The sequence below is a fragment of the Babylonia areolata genome, chromosome 21, assembly GCF_041734735.1.
Source record: "Babylonia areolata isolate BAREFJ2019XMU chromosome 21, ASM4173473v1, whole genome shotgun sequence".
Lineage (NCBI taxonomy): Eukaryota > Metazoa > Mollusca > Gastropoda > Neogastropoda > Buccinidae > Babylonia > Babylonia areolata.
This window is the reverse complement of record NC_134896.1, coordinates 19522516-19548179: the sequence shown is the minus strand read 5'-3', so window position 1 is coordinate 19548179 and position 25664 is coordinate 19522516. Positions and strand designations below refer to the sequence as shown.

Below are 25664 nucleotides of genomic sequence, written 5' to 3'. Positions count from 1 at the left end.
ACAGCCGGAAGCTGGACAATTACCCCCCCAAAAGTATCAACAATACTGAAGGATTTCTGTTTCATCTGCATCGCAATATTTGATTCCAATCCATAGTATCCTGCGTTAAAATATTTAGTCTTACAAAAACGTGCAAATCAAACTGCTTCGAAGCGTTTTGACCGTGATCTTTTCCCCCCACAAACTGCGTATTTTATACAATAGATTGATGGAACAGCCCGATTGTCTTGTCTGCCTTGTTGGCGTGGTCACGTGAAAAACCTACTTCCGGCAAACAGCATCGTTCATCATTGATGTACACAGACCAACGCAAGCGTTTTCACGGGTGAGTTGTGCACTTGTGTCTACTTCAAAGAATCTCGTAATATGTTCGTATACCCAAGTTGTTTTAAACAAAATTTAAATGATGTAGTTTGTTGTCATACATACATTGTTATTAATAAACCATGTGCTTGTTGTATCGCTTTCATGTTCGCGGGAAAAGTGCGTCTCACTTCCTAGACAATCGAATGGCGGTGAGGTACTCTTCCACATAGCCATTTTGGCTCTTAGTTCCTTGGTTATTAGTATTAACTGATTATTATATCTGATTTATAAACTGTTTTAATATAAACTATTTTCAGTCGTCTGTCGTATATGTTAACCACAACGTTGATTGAAAATCTTTGTTTTGGAAATCCTGAACACAACAGAATGAGTTATTGACACACGTGACACATGGCCGATGATGGTTCAGGGTTGTGGTCCAGTCACGAACCCGACAGAGTACAAAGTATAACATTGTGTATTAGATGATGGTAACAAATTAAGCAACTGTCCAGAAAGCATCCAAATTGATAGTGGAGTAAATTAAGTTAAGGTTGGTCTTTGTTCTTGTCACATTTATTTCAAACCTCTGTGTGTGTGTGTGTGGTAACCAACGTCTTTCTATGATCTCTTACACCCCCAATGTCATGTATGGTGATGTAGTTTTGTTTTTTAGAAAATGTATTTTTCTTTATTTTTGGTATTAGCCTATTGATTACAATGTGCCTTCTCATGCAGTGCCCTGTTCAACATCTTGTTTGTTGCACACACATTAGTTGTCAGGAAAGGAAGAATGGTGGGGTTGATGAAATGGATTAATTTGCTACCATTCCAAATAGTGATTAAATAATCTCATATATATATATATATATATATATATGTCTCTATATACTAGAGTTAATGCATCTCCTGACCAGAGACTGCTAAACAAAGGGAATTTTCAATGGAACAGAAACCCCTTTTCTGTCTCTTGTTTTGTCTGTGTTACTAGTTAGTTCAAAGACATGTTGAAATATTTCTGGGACCAAATTTGATTATGTCAACACCTCCGTGTCAAGTCAGTGTCACCTAACAACAGTCACAATGTTGATAAAAAGATAAGCCAGTATGATTCATAGCAATATTATATCTCGTTCCCTGTAGTAATCATAATGCTATATCTCAGATATTTAAGTCTTAAATGCTGTCAGAAATTAATTTTAAGCCAGTGCATACAAGATTTGCAACTTTTACACTGAAAAAAAAGAGCAAATAGGATGTTGACTTACCACACAAGTTAATTCAGCCACCATTCATCTTTGCCACACATTATGCACTAAAATGCAGTGAAACATTACACAATGCTTACTATTTTTTGATCACTGTAAGTGAGTGTAACTACGAAAGCTCATCCCATGCATCCACGACAAAACCCATTTCGATGACCAAAGCTTGGTAGTTGTCAGTATTATAAAATTGTTGCATAACATGTTTAAAATATTCTAGAAAGGACAGACATCAACAGACTGATACAAATGCAACATTGAGACTGGTTTGTTGATTCTTTCATGTTCTCTCTTTGTCCTTCATCTGATTGTAAAGTTCAGGGTCAGCTTTAGCTTAATGTACGCTCTGTAGGCCCTGTCAGCTTCTGGTTCCTTGCTCTTCTTGCATCTTTCTTTACTTGAAAACTGGCATCCTGCTCTCTTTGGTTCTCAGAAGTCTGTGTCTCTGCCATTACATCTGAAAACGTGAACACAACCATTGAATGAGCATTTAGTTGTGTATGTATGTGCACGCACAGGTATGCGCATGTCTTTGTCTATCTATTTGAAACAAAATGCAATCATATTTTTTGCTTTATAAAGAAATAACACTGGCTTATTTATATATAACCTTAATATCATTGTATTTGCATATTGTGAAACTGATGTGTGCATTATTTTTACATTATTTTTGAAAATGAATACTGTTCATGTTACCTCAAGTTCTGGTTAACAAAGACCTTGAAAACTGGATTTTCTTTGATTCAACAAATAAAATTGAAAAACAGATCCGTGTAACAACTCATTTTGGGAGTTGTGCTGTTAAATCATTGTGGTGATGAGTCATTAATTAATATGACACAACAGCCGTGATTATGGACATCATTTTTACTCAACAGTGGCATGATGTAAACTCCATTGGACTTCACCTCCAAAGAAAAAGAATACATTTAAATCAACACTGTAGGATGAGAGTAGTAGCAAATACATTCAAAATAAGTTATTTGCAAATAATAATAATAATGTATCATGTAAAGAGAGTGAAAAAAAACAAAAACAAAAAAAGAACCAAAAAAAAAAAAAAAGAACTGAGCACAACTGATGATGGACATCAGTTTGATGATGGAAGATCAGTTCAGACAGAAAGTTTACAACATACATACTTTTTCACCTGTGTAGAACACTGCAGTGTAGCCTCTTTGTCGATCATTTGCAACAGGAAGTACACCTCGGAAGTCCAGAAGTACAGATGGTGTCAAAGTTTTTAAAAAGTGGATTAATAAATTTTGATGAGGTTTGATTATGGACATTGTTTACCTCCACATCAGAGCGTTCAGAAATTGCTTTTTAAAAAAACGGGAAAAAACACTTTTTAAAATCTGTCTTAATGTCCATTTTAACAAATGGTGTCAATTTCCAGTACAGTTAAAGGCCCAGCAGATGATACACCAGGAATGATGATTTTGATACAATGTTTACGTAATAAATGATGTCCATCATGAAAATTTTTATATAGGATTAAAATTCGTTTGAGATAATTTTGGTTTCTTGCTGATTGCATTATGTAATGGAATGTACTCCTAATAAACTATGATCATTTGGATTTGTACCCTAGGCAAGTTGTTGTGCAGAAACGTTGATGATCTTCCTTCGTGTGTTATTGTCCATTTTTGGCAGCCCATTTTAGGGGGCTTCGATCTCCGTCCAGATCAAATTACTGTAAAACTGACAGGGATTGGTAGGTAATATTGTCTCAGGTGTGTCCTTGGGCATTTTTCTACATTACTGCAAAGTTAAATACACACAACATAAATGGATAAGGTTTTTTTTGTCATAGAAAATATACAACCATCAATGTGCCCACCTTTTGGCAGTGAGTCATATATTAAAGTGGCATCCTCAGCCCCACACCTCTTCCATAACACCCCCCCCCCTCTTCCCCCACATCCCAGCCCCCACAAAAAGTTACTATTGAAAGTGCTGATCAGAACTTGGGTATAACTTGAAGGAGGAATTGATTTTGATAAAATAAAATTTTCAAGGCTTGACTTTTTATTGGCTTGAAATAAAATTTGGTATGCACAGGGGGTATTGATATAATCAGTTGTCAGCCACTCCACATCTGAAAATTACAACAACAAAAAACAGTGGCTGTTCATATATGCTCTCTCACCCCTCCCCCACTACCATGGCCTCTCTCTCTCTCTCTCTCTCTCTCTCTCTCTCTCTCTCTCTCTCTCTCTCTCTCTCACACACACACACACACACACACACACACACATTCACGCTAATATGCATGCACACATACCTTCACATTAAATTAATTCAAGACAATAGCAAGACCATTACAGAGCTAGTGCATCCTTGTTTTTCTAATAATCACAGAAAGGAAAGGTGGTTATTAAGTATCAGTTTCTCAGTTCACTGTGAAGAGCCAAGATGATGACCATGTCATATATTTGATTCTTGCCTTATATATATATATATATTTGCTGATGTTACATTTATTGATGTTAACATTATCAGATTAATATTCTGCTGGAGTGGCAAGAAAAATAATAGAAAATGGTGGATGGAGGAAAGGACAATTATTGTTGTCTCTATAAAAGTGACAAACCATTTCAAACAAATAAACAGTTTTCTTTCTCTGTGATTTAGACCAGCCCTTGATTTATTTCTTTTTATTTATGAAATGGACTGGAACACCATTTGTAAATAACTAATGAACTTGACACAGTACATATATTATTATTGATTCATTGTCTATCAAATTATGAAAACAGGTCAGTGTGCAGTGTGTATAAAACTGGATTTGAATTTGAACATGTAGCTGTAGATAAGCTGAAGAAAAACTTTGATTTCTAAATCTAACCAAGGCATATTTTACTTTGAAATTGTAGAGGTATGTTCAGTCAAGTTATTTGACAACTGTGAAGGGAAGGGTATGAGTTAAACTTTTGATTAGATTTCAGGGAATTAAAAACATACTTTTCAAAAATTGTATTTCCAGAACAGCTGAACGTTAAATGGAAATGTTTTAATTGTTTATTGCATCAGTATTCCCTTTAATTTTTTTCTTTAAATCAGAAATTAAACACATGTATACACTGTAAATAGTGCAATGAAAAAAAAATATTCAAGTGAGATCGTCATTAACTTCATAAGCTTAATTTCTTAAAGTCTGGTTTGTTTCAGTCTAGATCTGATAAGCAAAATATATTGAATCATTGTGCATTGGATTTCATTAACTTAAGTATTCACAAGATTCACATAACTTTGATTTTCATTGAAGTTGTCTCTAGTGCAGTTGTTTCGTTGTTCCGTTGTTCATGTGTGCAGTCATATGTGTGGTGTTAAACAGCTATTCATGGTAAATGATATTTACAACATGCTGAGAAATCAAGAAAGAACGATGTCAGCAACATGTAATTGTAACAATGTCAGATGTTTACTAACTTGACATGAGAATGAGGGGCATGCTTTGACAGCAAATATGACTTTTTGGTTATTTTAATTTACGTGGTTGACATTTTCTTAACTCCTGATATGGTGGATATTATGACTTTTCTTTCAGTTTTTGCAACATAAATGTAAAAAAAAAAAAAAAAGAAGAAATAATAAAATAAATAAATAAACCACACTAACCAGTGGATTTCACACAGGGATTGTACAATGAAAAAGTCAATACGGATCAGTTTAATCCAAGGTTTCAGTATTGATAATGTTTGTTCTTTTAGCTTAAAGTTAGTCATAATACATGTATGCAAGGGTCAGAATGACCATTCAGTGCTATTTTGTTTTCATTTGGTATTAAGATATATTTTGTGATGAGCAGAGGATAAGAATTAAGTGCTTGCAGTTGTGTCAGGACCATTCAGTGCTGTTATATTTACATTTAATATTTGAATATATTTTGTGATGAGCAGAGGAAAAGAATTATATTTATACTTACAGTGCTTGCAGTTCAGTTACTTTTTATATTATTATTTCTCTTTTATAATAGAGACATAATTACATTATATATTCATTATAGTGCAGATGATGCAATATTGAGTATTGTACTTCAAGGTTAATTCATGAACCAACAACTTTTTGTGCAGGTGGACTCACCACATGACAGCTAGAGATCTTCACTTTTCACAGTGCACTTTTGTTCATAAGTCATTTTTTCCGGGCACCCCAATTGTTATTCCCACTCACATAACAGGTGAGCTCTTTTTCATTTTGTTTTCAGAAGAAAAAAGTTTGGAATGGTCATAAAACATGAAAATATCAGGATACAGATTTCAGTAAATGTATGTTTTGTATGTGTGGATGAGTTGGTGGGTGAGTGGATAGATTCTAAGGATACATTGTAATTTCCAGTTTGTTAAGATAAATTTGTTAACTCTGTGTGCTCAAGTTATTCTTAATAACCATTGACATTTAAGAATTGAATATACAGTGTCAGTTGTAGATAAATTGTGAGAATTATGAAATATGGGACATCCATAGTTTTTGTCAGGAAGACCAGTACTTCATTGTCTTTTTTCCCATATTCATGATCATGTCATTCCTGTAAATGGGTAATTTCCTTGTCATGTGCCCTGAATACTCAGTTTCTGTCAAAATGTTATCATTTTATTTTAAACTCCTTTTGAAAAAAATGATTGAAGCAAGTTTAATGTGAAATACTTATACAAGTTTTTGATGATTTTTCAAGTTGGTTGTCAAAACTCATACTGTCATGATGGAAATATGTCATTTCATAACTATGATATGAATGATAAGTTGTGTCTCTTCATGGTCACAGCTGCCTATCTACCAGGGTTTGTTTGGAAATGCCATTTGAATGTAGGATTTATTGTTTTCTGTTCTTTTTATTTAAAGAATCTAATTACAGAAGTCTGGTATGATTCAGTTTGTGTGTGTGTGTGTGTGTGTGTGAACACAGATAGTGGCCTACTTAGACCAGTGGATAAAGAGAATGTAAAATGAGTAAACACACAGGTGTTCGTGTTATGTGTGTGCGTGTGTTTTGCATATGTGAGGACATATAATGTATGTGAATGAGTTGTGATTTTTTATTTAAAATGTTAAAAATTTAATAGAAATAAATTTAGAATAATTCAGATCATATAATTATGTGCTACTTTCAGCTGTGAATTGAGTTATACAAATGAACTTAAATGTTGGGGAAAAAAAGAACAAATGCTTTGACATCAGTTCTCTCTCTCTCTCTCTCTCTCTCTCTCTCTCTCTCTCTCTCTCTCTCTCTCTCTCTCTCTCTTCAGAATTCAAACTGACTTAGTCTTGCGCACACTCACTATTCTATGGTAGGTAGAATGTTTGGCGATTAGATATGGGTGAAATTTGGATTTGGGATTCATGCCTGCAGTAGTGTGAAGATGACTGTCTTATTGAGACATTAATACATGTAGGATGTATATTTTTAATTGTCATTTGACATGTCTTGTGTGAATGTGTAAGTCACTTGCTACAGCTAAGTGTCCATTTTGATATGTATTTTCATTTCTGTGTATTTGTATATCATGACTTCCTTTTGTGTGTGTCATGCGGAATAGAATATGAAAAATAGCTCGGGTCTGGTTAAGGGCATTCTTTGTCAGATTGTTACATTTTTTGTTCCATCAGCCAAACTAGGATTGGCATAGTTTGAGGATAAATTGCATGACTTGGGAAATTTTTATACACAGTTTAATGCAAGTAATTTCAACTCTCTCTCTCTCTCTCTCTCTCTCTCTCTGTCTGTCTGTCTGTGAACTGGTGGCATGGTGTCTCTCTCTCTGTCTGTCTGTGAACTGGTGGGATGGTGTTTGATTGCAACGGAAGGACTGTTTTCTGCGTTTTGTTGTTTTGTTTTTTGTTTTTTTGTGGTTTTTTTTTTGTTTTGTTTGTTGTTGTTTATTTTTTTGTTTGTTTGTTTGTTGTTGTTGTGTGTGTGTGTATTTCTTTCTTCTTTTTTTTTTTTTTTTTTTTTTTTTTTTTCGTTTCTTCTTCTTTCTTTTTTTTCTTTGTGTGTGTGTGTGGAATGGCTGTGAATGGTGAAATAATGGTGTGTTTTGATTGTGTTTGGATTTTTTTTTTTCTCACTTTCGCTTCTTTAGCTTTATTCCCTCTTTAGGGCAAGGACTGGATGTGAAAAAGCATGTTACTTGCTCATCTATTACCCTCGATAATAAAGATTTTGTCTTGTCTTGTCCTCTCTCTCTCTCTCTCTCTCTCTCTCTCTCTCTCTCTCTCTCTCTCTCTCTCTCTCTCTCTCTCTCTCTCTCTCTCTCGTTAGCTCACTGTTTCTCAATCTCTCGACACCACCCCTACTATCTCTTTCTTCCTTTGAAAGCCTGGCTGTCTCATGATCACTGATGCTGTCAGCAGATGCCAGTTACCTTTTACCAGGCCTAAATCGTTGCGCAGATTTAATTCAAAGTTAGTGATGCTTGAAATTAATAAATCCTTTAAAGTAATGTATATCTCTCTGTTCCCTCCCACCCTCCCTACCCTTCCCACTCTTTTTACTACCCATCTCTCGTTCATACTTCTTCGGTGTCTGTCTTCGCGAGAAGAGACTTGAGGGAGGACGATCGCGGCACATTTAGAGCGGAGTACAGTTGAAAATTGTAAACGTACAGCCCGTTAGGAGCAGTCGGGATTGCGGAAGGGGAAGGGGAATAGTGGCATATGTGATCCTCAACCTCTGACCAATTAGACAAAAAGAGGATCAGGTTTCAGAAAGTGCCGCCCACTTCCAGTCAGTTGGTAACGGCCTCTGGTGCGCTCATGGTTAGGTGGTCGTTTTGGATTGATAGAATTGATGGGCAGTATCAGTATCAGTAGCTCAAGGAGGCGTTACTGACTGCGTTCGGTCAAATCCATATATGCTACACCACATCTGTCAAGCAGATGTCTGACCAGCAGCGTAACCCAACGCGCTCAGGCCTTGAGGAAAAAAGAAAAGAAAAAAAGAAAAAATAATAGATAAATACGTAAAAATACTACTACTGGTAATAATAATGATATTAATAAGGCGCAAAATCATGATGAAGTCAACTCAAAGCGCACCAAAAACCGCGCTCTTCCGCGCCCGTTTGTCATGATTTCCGTCATGATCCCCGTTTCTTACCCAACCTGCTATTCCAGTCCCTTCAAGTTTCCTTTATTTATTTATTTATTCCTTCACTTTCTTAAAATTGTTATGGTTCAGCAGTTGCTCGTCGCCTTCTCGTTGTGAAGGTCGTTTGCCGTACGTGGGATCTAGAGAAAGAGAGGTGTAAAATACCTTGGCTTTCACTGAATCAGTCGTTTGTCCATGCGTAATGGGGGCTATCGCATAGCGACGAGGCACAGAATTGAACGCGACAGTTAAAGAAAAGCGCGAGCCTGCCAGTGTACATCGTCTGTCTGCTTGTCTCGGAAACCTACTGCCTTTCTTTCTGAGACCACCTTTGTGCGTGCGTGTGTATGTGCACCGAGTTAACTATCGACTGATAGTTGTTAACAACGCCTTTCTTTTGCTGTTAAAGACAACGCGTCCTTGCACCACTCCCACTCCTCTCCGTCTCCCCCAATCCCCTCCTCCTTCCCCATCCGTTCTGCTTGCTCTTTATTCCCTCAGCTTACCAACTGAGTAGAGGCAGCAACAGAACCCCCATCACGGTGTAGTGGCAAGTGGAACGCAAACCTTGCTCAAGACAAAGTGAAAAGGGAACCGGGGTAGGAGGACGTAGGGGGAGTGGGAAGGAAGGAAGCATTCGCGCTGGCTCGCTTGGAAATGGAGAATTAGTTGCTTGGTAACCGGACCGATGCCCTGGTAGACATGGAAACCGCCAACATAAATGGCTGCTGCTGCTGCCGCTGCTGTTGCTGCTGCCTCTCTAGGGCTGGGGGTGGGTTCGCGTTGCCGTTGTCGCTTCCATTACGCTGTCTGCGCGGGACGAGGGCAGTAGGGGAGGCGAGTATGGATTTAGAAGTAAGGCCGCCGACCTTCCACATCTCACCCACCATCCTGCAGCCCATCACGGGGTTTCTCGTGTTCTCTTCTGTTTTTCAAATGTGTTTTCATCGGAACCAAAAGAATTTGGTACATGTACAAAATAAGGTGTTTGGGTGTGAGGTCATTTTGTCTTAAAATGTGTAGGACTGGTTTGTTAGTGTTACTTTTTGATTATGGAAAGAATGTCCATAGATAACTGGTTAAAAAAAAAGTTAAAAAACAAACAAAAAAACCCATTCAGCTCATTTGTCTTTTCTGTCTCCATTTGTTCCTACCCCATCCTCCCTCCTTTGCCTACTCCCTTTCTCTGCCTGTCTGTCTGTCTTTCATCTCATTGTACATTGTTGTGGTTTTTGTCTCTGTCAGTTACTGAATTTATGTAACACATGCTTCCATACATGATTTCAAGAAGAACTGTATAATGAAAATGTGACATCTTGTAAGATGAATGTCGGCTGATGAAGATTATACTTGAAGAACATGACAAATTGATCAGCATGGTCAGGTACTGTGTTTTCACTTCACTGTGTCATAGTTGTGAGTGTGCATACATTTCCATTCAGTATTTGGAGGTGTTCTGGCATTTTACATATTTGTGTTTCATGCCTAACCACAGTGTCACTTACAGCATTTGATGTTCACAGTTACTTTATTTACAGTTTAAACAGGCTGGAGAGGGTGGTTTTTGTTTTGTTTTGTTTTGTTTTTTTGCTTTATTTATTTGGGGTGGGGGGGTTGTTTGTTTGTTTTGTTTTTGTTTTGTTGAAAGACTGGGAAGTAGATCACTTTTCAGAAAGTGAATCTGGGAAAATATTGATTGTGTTGACTGCATTGACCAATTTACCAAGTGTGTCCATGACTGCAGTGACACCATCCAAAGATGAAATAATTTATTTCTCTAATTTTCACAAATTAGCCGATGTAACCTTCGGGAAAAAAATCAAAGAGGATCAAAAGATATCTTCAGAGGGCTGTGAATTATTAATTTTGTAAATGATACAGGTCCATGCAGTACTTGTTTGAAGTTCAAATGTTTTCCATTCATATTCACTTTGAAAGAAACAGAAAAATGCTGTGTTTTATTTCTGTGAGTATATTTGAGGAGAAAGGCAGCTTTGAACACATCTTAATTGAAGACAAGCAAATGTCAATTATAGAATCTGTACCTAAATTGGAAAACCAGTGAGTTACACTTCAACAACATCCATAAATGCCTTTTAACTCTAAATCGCCAATATACTCGCAGGAATTTTTTTTATGAAAAAAGGATAAGCACCCCTCAGTGTCATTTAACTCGATCTACCAGTGCACATACAGATAACATTTAAAAAAATACCAATGCACTTACAGATAACATTAAAAATTATAATAATAAAAAAACAAAAAAAAACACACCAGAAAAACAGAAAGGAATGTAAGATGAAAGGAATATAAGATGAATGTAAATGTAAGAATAAACAGAAAAAAGGAATGAATAAAATAAAAAAATAAAAATAAAAAAGTAAATATACTCATAAAGCCAGTTTATATATTGTATACCATTAAGTAATCTTATATGTGCATGAGTAACAACAGAATTGAGCATCAAAAATGTGTTTCTGTTCAACACAGTCCTATGATACTTTTACTTTCAAGCAAAAAACAAACAAAAAATTGCGGGGCACTTTCTTCTGATTTATTGGGAACAAGTCTTTAATCCCGTCATATGCAGTCCTTTCATACTGCTGGCCTCAGAACTTTAATTTTGTTGGTCTTAGTCCTTGGGTTCAGTTTGGCATGGTCCTTGGATTCAGTTGGCCACAATCCTAACAATTCAGTTTGCATAGTCCTTGGATTGAGTTTGGCATGATCCTTGGATTCAGTTGGTCACTGTCTTTTTTATCCTTGAGCACAGTCCTCAGATCCTGCTGTTAGTCACAGGACTTTGATACCATTGGTCACAGTATATCAGAGACTGTATAACGTTTGATCAAGGTATCTTGATTGCACACATGGTCCCAGGATTTTCAGTTAGGCATTGTCACTGGATTCTGTCTGGAACAGTACTTTGATACTGTAGGTCATAGTACTTTGATACTGTTGATCACAGTACTTCATCCTGATGGGCATAGTCCTTGGATTCCGTTTGGCACAATCATTTAGTATTGTTATGCAGGTCACGGTTATTAATTTTTGGCATATCTTTGGATCCATTTATACAGTCATTTGATCCTGTTGGCCACAGTCCTGTGGTCTTGTTGGCTGCATGTGATGCATAATTAAAATTCAGCATTAACGCCAGTAGGATTTACATTTAGAAAGAAAACAAGTTGTACACAGTCTTGGCCAAGTAAATTCCTGTTACAAATTTGATTTACACACCCACAAAAAATTTGCAGACGTGTTCTAATCACTTATGGCACCAAAAGTGGTATGGAAACACAAATACCAATTTCTTAATCAAGCTTGGGAATACGCGTTGATCGATGTTGTGTAGTTTCTCATGTATACACAGGTTTAAATGTCGTAACTCAACAATACTTAAAAATCTTGTGGGTTGGAATTTGTTAAGGCAGTTATCCTTCTGTGGTTCAGTTGTAGTTTCTCCCTTTGAATGTTGATTGATATCAGTAAATGTGAACTTGCGCATTCTTTGAAATACCAGTAGTATAATGAAATCCCGATGTACGCAAATCTCCGAAATTAAAGTTATTATATGGATATTATCATTGTTATTTATGTTTCTTGATGTTTTATTGTACGTGAACTGCCATGGAAGATGGTGTGAGGGAAGGGCACAAAGTGGCCAAGAAAAATAGAAGGGAAAAAAACCCACTAAACAACCCACCAAAAACAACGAAACGGTTTAAAGAATGCCGAGATGTGCAAGCAGGGAAGCTTGTGTGTGTGTGTGTGTGGCTTTGTCGTTTCCATGGGAACGGACTCTCGCGCCAGTCGATTCTCGGGATCAGGGAGGGGGAAGGGAGGGGAAGAGTGACTTCCATGACGCCTCCGTGCGCGCGCGCGCGCGTATGTGTGTGTGTGTGTTAGGCAGGCAGGCCAACAAGAGTTGTGGGGAGACGTGTGAACTACACAACTATCGTGTTCAGTGCAACAGGTGGTCGTAGTAACGGGGCCTTTGGACAACGCGACCGTCCGCTAGCCAGCGTACACACGCGCGCACGCGTGTGTGAATATGTGTGAGCGTGTTCGTTTGCGCGCGCGCATCCTTCTGCTTTAATTGAAGAGAGAGATTCTGTGTTTGTGTGTACGCGCGCGCTCAGCCCAATGCATTTTTCCGCCCATGTTTGCGGATTGTGGAAAGGGGGAAGAAGGCGGGGAGGGGGTGGAGGGAGAGGGGTCGGGGGGAGGGGGGGGGGTAGGAAACGGCAGTTTGCCTCATCCTTGGCGATCAATGGAAAGGCCGATGTGAATAAAGTACCGAGTTGCCGTGTGACAGATACTTGCCGATCCAAATGTTGCTGTCAGCCTGCCTATAGTCATATGTCTGTCTGCCTGTCTTTCTGCATGACCGTCATATACCTTCAGGGGTCGTCAGGAACAAATGGTGGCAGATAAGCAACCATGGGTGAATGGCTGTCTATTAATTCAATAGCGATGTTGCAATCGCCATATATATATATATATATATATATATATATACATATATGTATATACATATATGTATATATGATAGATACATTACAAATCATTCATAGCGTAAGTTTTATTAAGAACACAAAAGCAACACTCGCAAACATGCTCGAAGCAACACATTCACCAGCTTGTAGCACTCAGTGTGTCAGGCCACTTCACTTGGGCACTTTGGCCTGACAAACCCATTTGGTTTATCAGTAAACTGTAATGCGAAGATAGACATCTGTCAGCTTTCTTCCAAATGGCGCCTCTTGGCTTAACATCTCTGGTGTAGCCAATGTATTGTATGGATTTTCCGCACGCAGTGAAACCATAAAGTAACTGAAACCAGGCTTGGGAGGAGGAGGGGGCGTAAAGGGTGTGTGTGTGGGTGGGGGGTGGGGGGGGGTAAGAGGGTTTCTGTGTCGAAAGACTTTATCTTTTACAGTTGTTGGAAATGGAAAGAGTGACAACTTTTGAAGTTTGATAATGTGATTTATTTGTTGTTCATGAGTGAGAGAATGGAGAGGGTGTCGGGAGGCAGGTGAGGGTGATTAAGGGACGATGTGGAAAGTGATGAGGGATATTGATGGATTCCCGATCTTTTTACTCAGATTTTATCATCAAGAGGATAGTATCATGGCTATATTGGATCTGACTTTGTGTGTCAATAACTAGGAACTGACAGTACAATCCTTTTAAAGTTTCCCCAGCATTTCAAATGTTCTGCTTTAACTTGAGTGTGCCCATAGATTCTTAATGTTTCCAGATCTGTTGACTCTATTATCTCAAGTCTTATCAGCACAAAACAAATCTATGGCCATATCATGTAATATGTAGAGCAACATGCTAGAATGAAACTGCCTGATACATTCTTTCACTCTGACTCATTTTAGGGAGAAAAATAAATGAGTTAAAGAGAGTGAGGTGACCAAGGATATTCATTTTGAAACTGGAATAATTGTTCTGTCCTGGCCCCGGGGTTTACACACATGCACCCACAAACTCATACAGTGTGAGAAAATACCATATATAACTGCAAAAGTGTATTGATTATAGAATATTAAAATAAAAAAGTAATACAGACAAGTGCAGATTTTTTTTCACTTGCCAGTGTGATGCTGACGACTCTCTCTCTCTCACTTTCTCTCTCTCTTTTTCTCTCTTTTTCTCTCTCTAAACTGTTAACAGTGTTAGAATGAAAATTTCATACAATTTATTGAACTGCTTTTCTAGACCCAGGCCAGATTTACCCTTCACTTCACCATTGCAGATCTCTCTCTCTCTCCCCATTCTCTCTCCATCCCCACCTCTCTCTCTCTCTCTCTCTCTCTCTCTCTTCATGCAACCCCGTCTCTCACAATCCCGACCTCTCTCTCTCTCTCTCTGGATTAACTAGTTTTGGTTTTCATTGAGGTAAGCGAGGAGGGGAGGACTGTTTAAAAGAACAAAAACGTCTACAACCAACAAAACCATCGACGGTGAAGGGTTGACTTTTGCTTAGGAAGCGATATTGAGCGGACAAGGAGAACGCATTACTTTTGGTTGTCTGTGGCCAGAGGAGGGGGCCGGGCCTGTCACGGGAGACAAAGTAACAGGAATCGGTTGTCAAGACGACCCGTACTGTTGTGATTCACGCGTCCTACGTACGCACACACTACTCCTCTCACCAGGCTTAGCGCTGCCGGACCGTGTGGACAAAAGATGCTTCCGAGTGGGGAGCGAGAGAGTGGTTCGGCGGTAGTTGGACAGTCGGTTTGCTAGTCAGTTGCGGGGTGTGCGTTCAAGCAGGACAACTGGGTTTCAGGGATGAGTGACGATCATCGCTCCTGCCACCCTACTGTTTCGGTTTGTTACCGGATCGGATCGTGTAGCTGATGATGTAACAGTGTCAGTCAGTCGATGTGGAAGATCATGATTGGCACTGGTGTCAGGGGGCACGTTTCCGGAGCAGCAAGTCTGTGATCAATCAGTGCTTGGTTTGGACATAGGACACAGCTTTGGGGGCATTGACTGACCGACTGACTGCATTTTATTGTAAGACTAAAGGAGAAGACATCGTGCATGGTGCATGATGGCATTGAAAGCATTTTCCAGGTGAGATTATTTGGTGATATTTGTGGCGTCTTGTATGTCAGTGACAACAACAACAACAAAAACCCAAAACTGGATTTTCAGGGGGTTTGGGGTTTTTTTTTCAAGTGCACATGCACATTCATTAGTTGATGCAACATATTCCCGCAGAAGGTCTACAGCTTGTTTGTTGATGCAGTGCATCTAGATTAATTTTGTCATTGTGTTTGATTCTGGCATACTCCAGGTGTATACTCATTTTAATCAAGATTTCATTGTCATGTATCTGTCTCTCTCTCATTTTCTCTGTCTGTCTGTCTCTCTCTGTCTCTTTTTCTTGCACTTATCGAAGTTATTCCCCTGCTCTGTTCTTTTCATCTCCTACTTCTGGTAATTTCAGTTTTTCTTTTCTCCTCTCTAATGCCCTGTTATAACAGTTTAAATCTGCATCAAAAACCTGTATTCATACCACTTTTTTTTTTCCCCTAGAGAATTGTCATTTGCTCAGGAGGAGGGGAAGAAAGAACAAAGACCATCTTGTGGGCAGTGTTGCATAAAAGGAAATAATTGAAGTTACCAGGTGGAAATGATGTGCTATTGATCAGCTGTCCTCATCTCGGTGGCTTTCACGTCAGATATTTGTGTTGAGAGAAAAAGCCCCTGTCATTTCCTAATACTGTTTACTGATCAGTCACATGGATGCTTTATGCTTCTGTAGTCTTGGGTGCAGAACATCAGACGACATCCCCATGAGTTTTCCAGTACGTCTCAAAGAATCTTATTTTGGAACAGACCGGGCACACTTCTGTCATAATCTGCCTTGTGCAGTTAGTCCAGCTTTGAGACACCATGCAGTCCTGCATCTGATGATCTTATACACAGTCTTATATCTTGCACTTTTAGCCTTTCATGTCTGACAGTTGTCTCACATTCAGCCTCCTGTGGCCTCTTTGCCGTAGCAGTTGTCAAGAGAGGAAGGGTCAGTGGGAGGGTAATAAAGATGGGATCATTGTTTTGCTAAAGAAAATGTGATGTTGATATGCACAGAATTTTGTTTTTTATCAGTGAGGCTTTAAATACACAGAATCACTTTCTTCATTTGAAAAAAAGAGAGAAAAAAGAAAATAAGATAATCTGAAGCGTAGACATGATCACTGAGGCAAAGGAAAGTTGATTTTTAAAAAAAATGATATAATGCATGGAGTTGTCTTAATCCATGGGGCACTTGATATTAATTTAACTTTGTCTTTCCTGCGAATGATTATCACTCTGTTGATTTTAATGCATTACACTGTCCCTGGTATTGTTATACTATGACTTGCGTCTTTATGTGCTATATCATGTTGATTTTGTTAAAGAATGAGATAATCGTTCATGTGACCTTGGCATTGGCATTTATGTGTCCTACCTGGACATTTGAAAACATCAGTTGAACTGAAAACAATGAGGGATGGACATTGTCGGCTGCTGGGAAAAACTACTGGGACAGGTTCAGTAGGTTAGCTTCTTTCTTTCTGTTGTTTGGCAGATTGGGTTTTTTTGTTGTTGTTTTTTTGTTTGTTTGTTTCCCCAGTGATCTGTGCATAATCATTGCTCTTTTCCCCTCTACTCTCTTAGTTGGTCATAATGCTTATTCCCCATTCAGACAGGAAAGGTTGACCTAATGTTTCTTAGTTGTCAAGCTGTTTCCATCTCTCTCTCTCTCTCTCTCTCTCTCTCTCTCTCTCTCTCTCTGTCTCTCTGTCTGTCTCTCTCTCTCTCTTTTTCTGTCTGTCTTTCACTGTCTGTCATTAGTTCTCTGAGGTTAACTTGGGGATTGGGCCAGTTGAGAGCTCAGATAGTTATCATCCTGGCTTCCAGCTCTCTGAACACAGAGACAGTGATGCCATGGATGGAAACAGCGCTCTGTAGCTGTCACACCTGATTGTCTGAGCCATCCACATTGTGGGTCATTAGGGTCAGCAGTGAGTACATCGACTGATGGCTGGGGTCACTAGATTGATCCTCTTGATGCCCATGATCATTTGGTAACCTAAACCCAGTGCTGGTAGCAGTGACAGGCAATGTTTGCTTGGGTGTTAGTGTGGGTGGTTGTGGATGGTAGCTGTCATTTGTATCAGTTGTGTGGTCTGTGTGCTGTTTTGAGCTCTAGCTCTCTCTCTCTCTCTCTCTCTCTCTCTCCACACACACACACACACACACACACACACACACACACACACACACACACACACACACACACATGATAAATTGATCCCCCTCCTACCTACCCACATAAAATCAGAGCTTAGAATATGTCACATGGACCCTTTTTTCTGAATTTTTTTTTTACTTAGAATTATTCTCTACATATACATGTTTGTGTGTGTGTGTGTGTCACTGTGTGTGTGTGTAGTGACAACAGATTTGATTTCTTGTTGATATTGATTTAGATCTTTCCTTGATTGATTGATATGTCACTTGAACAGTTGAAAGATGGTGATTTTACAGAAATTTTCCAGTATGGTATCCTACTTTAAAGGACTGTACTATACTTCTAAATCCTGATTTTGTGGATTGCTATCATCTTGATGAGTGAATGAATTGTGTGTACAAATGTTTGTACCAACTTATTACAATACACAAAGAACTGGTGGTAGCGGGACTGATGGAGTGGAAGACCAAACAAGGGTGACAGTCCATGGAATCGTGGAAGGAATGGGGGGGGGGGGGTGGGGGGGGCCTGGAGACTCATAGTTTTGTTGATCTGTTGCCATACCAACTCCGGCAGGTTATAGACTGCCAGTCAGGCTCTCTCCGGGGAGCTCTCTTGGTTGGCTGACTCAGACACGCACACTTTCTCTGTCCCTGTCCCTCCGCTCCCACAGGGATTATTCATTTATTAGTTTTTTCACACCTGTGTGTACATACACATGCACTGTAGCACACACACACATAGTGGTACATAAATGAGCATGTGAGAACATATGTTCTCACACACATATATAATATACCTATCTCTTATCTTCCTCTTCATATGTTCCTGTTCTCATCAATGTTGTTGTTACATGTATGGGTCCATGCCAGAGTTCAGCATTGTCAACTCAATTTAATTTTTAGTTGATTTGACTCTATTGACTGAACCCAGCAAATGTCTGTTCCAGTACTGGTCTATTCCAGTTCTGTTGGAGTACACTGTATTAATTTAAAAACAAAAAAAACAAACAAACAAACAAAACAAAAAAAAACTGAATTACACTCCAGTGTGGGAGTCACAGATTGTGTTTACTTTCAGTGGTGAACATTGTCAATGCAATAGTGAAGAAACTGAAAATTGAAAGTTTGGAGGTTTGGTAAGTGCAGTGCAATTTTTTTTTTCACACAGTGATACATCAGCTTTTATAAAGAGGCCTTTTACAACCCCCCACACCCCCTCTTCTGCCTCCATGCAGCCTAGCAAGGCTTTTTACAGCTACTTTTTCGTGACAGGTTACCAATACAAGTGGTTTTGATTGTTTGGGCCTTTGGGGTTATGTTATTTTTAAAGACAATAAACTTTGTGTGTGCATGTGTTTGTGTGTGTGTGAATAAGAATGGATAGTCCCATCCAGTGTAGGCAGTTTTCTAGATAGTTTTTGATAGTTTTCACAGTGTTGTGCATGTGAAGGGGGTGGTTGTGTTTAATAAAACAAAAACAAAAAAACCCATGAGATTGATAGTAAAGAACGTGACCTCTTCCAGGTTCAGTATTTCTTTATGGGCCTCTTCTTCTTGGTAGCAGAATTGAGTCAGACTTTATTAATAATAGGGAAATGGAAAAAGGTTGATTACTGGCAGATGTCACAGCACAAATGTACTGTACATTTCAGCCGTCTGCAGGGCTCACCCATTGTGATACAGTAACACCAGGTGTGGAGCATGTGTAACTGGTGGGACAGAATTTAAGAGGGTTTCCTTTTGTGTGTTTGTGTCCATGTGCAGAGAATTTGAGAGGTTTTCCTGTGTGTGTGTGTGTGTGCAGCAGGACACACCGTTTTGGATTGTTACTTAAGTCCCTGTTGGCTGGTATTTAAATGACGCCCCCTCTCCGCCCCCCCCCCCCTTCCCCCCACACACCTCTCAGTCTCTCTCATCCTGATTTCACATCAAAGATAGATATATATATATATAGAGAGAGAGAGAGAGACAGTACTGTACATTCGTCTGAAAACTTTTTTTTTTTTTTTTTTTTTTCAAATGCAGTCATGCTCAGTTACATTTAAAGTTGTCATGTTTGGCGGATCAAAATATCAATTTCAGAACGCAATTTTTACTGATCACTCTCTTTAATCTTTAGTTTACAAAGATTTAATGCAGTCTATTACACAGTATTAGTGGCTATGTGCAGTTTCCCGTGAAATCGAACTGGGTTAAAACCTCATCCGAAGCAGACCGCGCAAACTTTGCAAAGCGAATAAACAAAAAAACGTTATTACCCATTTATGTTGGTTTGAAAGTGCACGTTTTGGTGCGGCTGGGAGAATGTCCACGCAACGACTTCCCTGCAGTTTCCGGCCATGCACATGCCGTGGATTCAGTTTGCCTTGCGGTTTCCGAGTGCCTGCCAGCTTTCGGGGCAGTTTGGTCGGACTGACTTCCTTTTCTTCAGACGTCGTAGTCTCTTCTCGCTGTGTGTGCGGGCGCGCGTAAATTACTGGTTTTGACACCAACAGAAGTCATTATGCAGAGGAAAACTGGGATAGAAGGCAGAGGAAGACACGTCATCGATTTTATCCTCCCCTTTTTCTGTTCATGTGTGTGATTGCGTGTTTGTTCGCGTGTCTGCTAATGCGGCTATTCGCAAACGACTATCGGGTGAAAATCAAGAGATGATGACTGATGAGCTCTAAATTTTCTTGGGCTTCTGCTAATATATCACATCACTATGAGCTTTCCATCCCCTGTACATCATAAGCCACAGGAATGATTAAATTTCTGCCCCATCTTCATCAGCTTCTGTGAAAAGCTCATCGGGTGACGACGAGCAATCTTGACGTGTGCGATGGCTTGTCACTGAGAAAGCCAGAGCTGGATTGGAAAAAGACCCCTCTCTCTTCCACTCCCTCTGTCTCTCCCGGTCGGACTGTACCGTGTGTCTGTCTGGCCCGGACCCCGAAGAGCCCTCACAGTGATGGTGGTGCACAGTCTACGGTCTGCTCTTCCTGACGCAGGAAGTCTTCGCGGGGAAATAATGTGTACCGTTGCTATGGGAACGTGCCCTGTCAGCTGGGGGGAGGGAGGGGGGGGGGGGTCGGCGTTGGCAGATGCAGATGTGTGTGTCTGTTGAACTCGCACACACACACTGTAAGGTGGCCCGGGGGGGGGGGGGGGGGGGGGGGGGGGGGGGTACAGCTGGCCCATTGTAAGGCCTGCCCCCGAAGTCGATACTGTAAGTGTGAATTGGGTTTGTTGTCTCACGTGCTGTAACGCTGCTTTTATCTTTTCAAACCAGCAAGCAGAGAGGAGTCCATGTTTGGAGTGGCGACTTGTCACTGTTATTCCGAAGTAATGAGTTGTTCGGCCGAAAGAGGGCATGACCTAGATTGTGTGTGTGTGTGTGTGTTTGACCCACGTGAGATTGGACTCATAACTACACGTAAAATGACACGCGTGACTGTGAGCATGGAATCTGATCTCATGTTGGCAATGTCGTTCCAAGGGCAACTGAAGAAGGTCCGATCCTACTTTAGCATCCTAAATTCCTGGAGCTGAAATTAGGATTATAAAGTGGGACTTTACCCCGAAGATGGACACCCATCACTGTATTGTTTCCATTCGTTTTGAGTTCCCTTCTTCTTCTTCCCCCTTTTTTTTTGTTTGTTTGTTTGTTTGTTTTTTGTTTGTTGTTGTTTGGTTGTTGTTGTTTGTTTTGTTGTGGTTTTTTTTGTGTTTTTTTTTGGGGGGGGGGGGGGGGGGTTGGTGGTTTTGTTTTGTTTTTTTACACATGAAAAAGGGATTTGAAAAAATTTGAAGACTTACAATTTTTTAGGTATAATTTGTATGTTGTTGACCCAAAGATATGAGACGATTCTATAGAGGTTGAGAATATTAACTGAAATATTCACACATGAAAATTAATCTTGGAAAACGAGTAATGGTTAAAATAAATCTTTAATCGTTCAACAGTATACATGATTACTACACGAGCAAAGAGAAAATATAATTAACAAGCTTAAAGCTCTACTCTGCACACAAGCTGCACTATAGTTTTAACGTTATGGCTGGTGATCCATATTATCAATAATATAAAACTTAAAAGAACGAGTCCTTGAATGAACGCGCGCGCGCACGTACACACACACACACACATACACACACACACACACACACACACACACACACACACACACACACACACACACAGAAGGGTTGTAAGTTGGGCCACTTCTATTAATTTTGGCCATCTTCTCACGGGGTTTTAGATAATACTGCCGCACTACACTGTATATTTGACAACAGCCTTGCTCATCCATCCATCCATCAATACTGCTCACACCTCTGCTAACAAACTGCTGTCCAAATCCGTCGCCGCCAGGAATCCGGGAAAAGGTCACGTTCCACCAAGGGACAACTGCTTTAATTGTGACAAGGCTTTGTGCCTATCGATTTTGCTTGGGGGAAAGTGGTGGTGATAGGAGAGGGTTTGGGGGTTAGTGTCTTAGGTAGATTCTGAACGACAAACCGATCCTTGTCTCGAGGGGTTATTTTTGGTAAGATTTGTTTGATTGACCTGTGGCACATCATGTCATGTTGAACCTGTGTGGAGAGAGCGTGGGTGGGTGAGTGGGTCATAGCATTGACCCGTATTAATTTGAATGAGCGTTTAGTGGTTGGTTAAAATTCCAACCGGAGTATTTGGTTTCGTCATCACAACTTTACCTTCCTTTCACATTCTCCCTCAAACTCTCTCGCCCTGTTATCCCCACTCTCTCTTTCTCTCTCCACTTCGAAGAGTGAAAAGGACATTTTCGTTTCTCACACAGAAAAAAATGCGTATTTCATAAGCGATAACATAGAACATACACATACACATGCATTACGCACGCGGGTGCGCACACATACATTCTCTCTTCTCTCTCTCTCTCTCTCTTCCGCTCACACACACACACACACACACACACACACACACACAGAGTACGCACTTCTGCCTCACAGACCCCAAGGAAACCGTCAACGGCGTCTGTCTCCCGTTCCCCCTTTGTTCGTCTCGAAAATCATTTACCGAATCTGGTGCTGTGTTGAAGGGAAATCAACCTTGAAAGGTTTTGATGAGGGACCAGGGGGGAGAGAGGCAGAGTGAAGGGGTGGAGGTTGGAGAGGGGTGGATGGGGATGGGGCCAGCTGAAGATGTGTTGGACCGGCTGTGGACCAGAGGCCGGGGCCGAAGCAAGGCTCAATAACAGGCGGCAGGCGCCACGTACCCGCCGCCAGAAGATAGAAAAGTGAATTTCAGCCGCGAATTGCTTGCCCCGTTGTCAAGGGAACGGCTGCGTTGCATGGTCCCCATAGCGACGCGATGGCATACGGGGCCCCCGCCAGAGAGAGAGAGAAAGGGGAGAAAATAGTTGGCACTTCGAGAGAGCCAGAGCGAGCAACTTGGCATGCTTTGCCGGTTGGGGAGGGGGGTGTTGAGAGAAAGAGAGAGCGAGAGAGAGGGCCTGCAATGGAGGGTTGTTTGGGGGTTGGGAGGGGAGTAGAACGTGATGCCTTTCCCTATTCACCAGTGGGCAGTGCATACGTGTACAGACAGCTTTCCCCCTCACTTTCATCCAGTTTTTTTTATTGAAAACACATGACGATCTTCGCTTACTCACCCTCCATCCTTACAGTGTTGACTTGTGATTTGATTCCCCCACCCCCTTACCTGTCCTTCCCCTTGTGTCGGTCATTGATTCAGTCAACAAAGGTATCTCTCCCGACCCCGTAGACATGACGTGCAAAACTAGTCGTCTTTTTATATTAAATTTTTTTTTCTGTCTCCCCCCCCCCCCCCCCCCACCTCTTCCTGGATGCGACCTGTACGGTTATTGACGTTACGTCACTCGCGCGTCTGTGTGGTCAGATCGCCTGTGAGCTGAACCCGCTGTGAGACTCGCGAGGAAGTCAGTCCCCACCCAAACCCACCCCTCTCACTCTCTCCATTCGCCATTCTTTCCTTTCGCTTACTCACACCAAAACGCCACCCTCTTCACCCCCCCCCCTTCTTCCCGCGTCCCATTTATCCGTTTGGTTTGTGCAAATGGTGATATAAAATTTGGGGTGATAGGGTGGGAGAGGGGACAGATAGAAGGTGGTGGGGAGGTGTTCCCGCGCGTTGACATTTTAAAACACATTTACATTGCATCACACAACTCTGGGCTGTATGATATGATAAACAGTTATGTGCAGTTAAATCGAAAGTGAAACTGTAGTTGTTCATTCACTTGACCAAGACATCTGTCATCTCACCTTGTTACCGTGATAAGTTCATTTTTTTCCCCAACCGTGATAAGTTCAGCCCCCCACCCCCGTCCGGTCTCCCTCTGGACAGTCTTAATTGAATACAAGGCGTGTCCAAAGACCCCCAGCTCCCACCACCCTGCGACACCAGATAATTTCATATTAGGCAATGATCGTGGGATTGTGTCTGAGTAGTGACAGACGCTCACGGCGGGGACGTAAACTTTGACACCGTTGTCTTTTTTCTCATGTGTCTCGAAGAGATGATGCCGATATTGGATGATGATAACAGCACTGATACGACGACACGTCGCATCGCTGTCCCACAGTTCATCCCAAATCATTTGCACTGTCCTGTTATTGATCGGTAGAACGTTGGTTAAAGGCTGCGAAAATCAATCACCACGACGTGGATGAAGGTGGGAGTGGATTAATGGGTTGGGGGAGGGAAACGGGGGAGAGGGGTGCTTTCATTAAATAAAGAGCCGAGTGAGGTTGAGGGTGCTGATTGTCTAACCCTCCATTGTGTGTAAATACTGAATCGGTTTGTGAGGTGTGTGTGTGTGTACGCGCGCGCTCTCTCGTTCGCCAATGAGGATACCTGTACGGTTACACGCATTGTCGCATGTGTGTGCATTTGTGTTTGACTCTCCACAGTTCAATTTACAAGAAGAAAAAAACCCTCGTGGTAGCTAAAAACAACAACAAACTTAATGATTGCTATCTTACTGGACAGTGAAAATGCCTGACAGTCGCACATAGTGTGGATCTAACCGTGTTAATGTGCTGTGAAACCTAAGGCGTCCTTTCTCCGAGAGCCAGAGGCAGTTTGTGTTGAGTGTGTAGCGCGCAGGGGTCGTTTTTGTTAGCGTGTCACATCCCGAGTTGGGGAAGTCTCGCACACACACACACACACACAAGCAACCCTCAGTCATTACGGCTCGCACAGTAGAGCCGGGCGATAGAGAGAGTGGTTGAATGTCATAGGACTCATCGTGCTCCGTGTGTGTGTTCGAGGGAGTTCGTGTGTGCCTTGTCGGTGAATCTCGGTGTCAGTTTTCCCACCAGCCTTCATCTTTGTTGCCAGCGTTTTCCACGGTCAACCTAAGCTTCAGGTTTAGTGTCAGTGTTCACCAGTGAGGAGTGGGCTCAGTCCTTCATCTTTTGGAAGAGGTTGTACCGCAACGGCCTACCAGGTTCGGGGAGATGAGGATGAGGAAACGTGTTCGTGTTCAGACTACGTGACGCAGTGGTGGAAAGGTCGTATTGTTGGGATTAGCAGCGGGACAGCGGCGGTGTTGAGCAGTGACCATCGAAGTTTTTCGCCAGTCCACGAGGAGAGATAGCAACAGGTAGGGGGAGAGAGCGAGAGGCAGACACAGAGCTGGCGTAATGCCTGTGTACGTGCAAATCAGCCTGGGAAGAGTGGATGGTTTACCTGCATTATCGCAGTTAATTTATTTTGAAGGCTCGTTTAGTCTGGATGTATAAACCTTTTCAAGCGTTGAAGTGAAGCAAGTTCATAAGTTTTACCCCAATTGAAAATCGTGTTGGTTCAGTTTGCAATATCATCCTTCATGAGTAGAGCTTTGACAGTGAATTATTGGATACTTTGCAAGTTGATGATAGGAAGGGAAAGTAAATGTGTGAAGTGATCTTAAGTTTGTGACACATGAATTGTGTAATGTCGTCTTTGGAGAATGGTGCACTACAGTTCAGAATGTATGTGGTCACTGAGATTGTGACATGGCACATGGAACTTGAGGTCTTCCTATGCCATCACTATAAACCAGTACTAAGTGGCGCTGTTCTTTTCTGGTGTGCTGCATCATCTTTTCATAGTTTTCAAATTCATGCTCTAACATTCTGTTGTGAATATTTTGATGCTTTCACAGTTTTGTCATCCAAACAGAGGGTTTAAAAAAAGCTATGAAGCTAAAACTGAACCAAACAACTGCATGGACTATTTGGGACCT

General features: G+C 40.8%; 1 protein-coding gene across 2 annotated transcripts in view; it reads left to right on the top strand.

Annotated features, from left to right (window-relative positions):
* The first annotated feature begins 299 nt into the window (after nucleotides 1-299).
* LOC143296135 (uncharacterized) overlaps nucleotides 300-25664 on the top strand; it is a 45085-nt gene continuing 19720 nt past the window's right edge. The window contains exons 1-2 of one of the 2 annotated variants that reach the window (XM_076607922.1): nucleotides 300-325; nucleotides 5651-5757. The gene's annotated coding sequence lies outside the window, so the exon portion shown is untranslated. Of the gene's footprint in view, nucleotides 326-5650; nucleotides 5758-24667; nucleotides 25041-25664 lie in introns of those variants that run through there. The other variant, XM_076607923.1, reaches the window with a different exon arrangement.